Here is a 2,183-nt window from a genome sequence, read left to right on the forward strand (position 1 = left end):
AGAATAGATTAAGAAGTAAGATCCAATAATATGTTGTATTCAAGACATATCTAGTGTAAAAAGAAGCCCATAGACTGAAAGTGAAAGGACAGAAAACTTCTTCATGTAACAGGACGCCCCCACAAAAGCAGCGCTAGCAATCTTATTCACAGACAAAGTAAGTTTCAAACTTAAACTGATTGAAAGAGACAAAGAAGTTAGTTCACTACATCCTTGTGAAGGGAACAATTCAAGAGGAAGAGATAACAAATAATTTATTGAGTATGTCAAAGTATATATGCTTTTTTCCCCCTCTTTTCTTCTTTTTTTTCCTTTTTCTTTTTCTTTCTCTGATGCTGGGGATTAAACTCGGCACATTGTTCTGGCTAGGCAGGTGCAGCACTATTGAGCTAAATCTCAGGCTTTACATTTCATATTTTTAAAATTTATCAATACATTAATCTTTGTCTCTATATGTTGGTCTACCAAATTGATGAGTTATTTTGGTTCTCATTTTTTTGGCTTTTTTATTTGAGAATTTATGAAATCTGTATATATGAGTAGTATGAAAAGTATTAAGGTCCATCTGTAATTTTCCTCTTTCATCTCTGCTTTCTACAAACTTTCTTTTCTGTCACTACAGCTTGTTTGGTTGGAAATTTGTTAAGATAAATGTTGTTATGTTATCAATATATCTTTGTACTTATTTTCTACTGATGACAAATATTAATTTTTAAGTAAATTTTATTATAACTATACTTAATCATTAATATCATTTAGTATCTGATACATATTACAAATTCTTCAATACTTCAAAGATGATATTTGTTTTTTCTCAAATTATACAGATCACCAACATTCCACACATCACTGCACTATTTTATTATACCTAAGTATATATTGTATTGTAGAAAATATGCATTGTGTATATGTGTGGGGGGTATGTTTTTACATATATGTGTGCACTATTAAATGAGAAACATGGGCATGAATGTGGTAGGATTGTGCATATTTGGCATATTGATAGTTTCTCTGGCAACCTTATGATTTCTTTAAATTACATGCTTGACTTCATAGTCATTCATTTGGGAAGAATATTACATATATATTGGTGTTAAATTCTATCATTGTGCTTATAAAAATATAAAAATAAGTATGGGATATAATAAAATAGAAACAGAAAAATCTGATTTTAAAAATGTGATTTTTTTTTTAGTTGCTTTTGGATTTCAAATATAAGTATATTTTTTCTGTGGGAAGTTTTGTTAGAAAATGTAAGTGGTACAATCAACAAGTATATGATATTTATCAATTAATTAAACCAAGGAGTCTATAAATCACAAAATTTTGAGGACAGTTTCTCAACTATAATATGTAGCTTTGTTTTATTTATAATTACATTATTTCAAAAATATTATAAGAAAATGAGAAAAAACATAATGTTTGAAGATCATATCAAACTAATGTATTTTGATTAGTCTGTTACATAAATTCTTGTTTATTTCATATCCATTTTGCTGTCATATATATGTATATTTGAAAATTTTATTTAGTATCTTCATTTCTTGTTATCATGTATCTTTGCAATCTTTAATTAAAAAAAAAAGTGGTGCTGGTAAAACTGGCTATCCACATGCAGAAGATTGAATGTAGACCTATATATTTTACCATGTACTAAATTACAATCAAAGTGAACTAAATGTTTTGTTTGTTTGTTTGTTTGTTTGTTTTGAGACAGGGTCTCACTATGTAGTTGAGACTGACCTGGAACTCACTTTGTAGCCCAGGCTGGTCTTTTTTGTTTTATTTTTGGTACCGGGGATTGAACTCAGGTCCTTGTGCCTGCGAGGCAGGTGGCAGAATCACTGGGCTAAATCCCTGAACCCCCAGGCTGGTCTTGAACTCATGATCCTCCTGCCTCAGCCTCCTGAGTGCTCGGATTACAGGCATGTGCCACCACACCTGGCCCAAAGTGAACTAAATGCTAAAACAAAAGGTTCAATCTGCTGGAAAACAAAACAGGTAAAATTTTAGGCATAGGCATAGGCAAGGACTTTCCAAACAGAAATCAGTTGCACAGGAAATAGTACTGGGAATCAACAAATAGTATCATATCAAGTTAAAAATCTTCTGGACCACAAAAGAAACAATCAACAGAATGAAAAGGCAACCTACAGAATGGGAAAAAAATTTTACCAGCTACA

This window comes from Fukomys damarensis, unplaced genomic scaffold (genome assembly GCF_012274545.1).
Source record: "Fukomys damarensis isolate Sample0158 unplaced genomic scaffold, DMR_v1.0_HiC HiC_scaffold_14, whole genome shotgun sequence".
NCBI classification, from domain to species: Eukaryota; Metazoa; Chordata; class Mammalia; order Rodentia; family Bathyergidae; genus Fukomys; species Fukomys damarensis.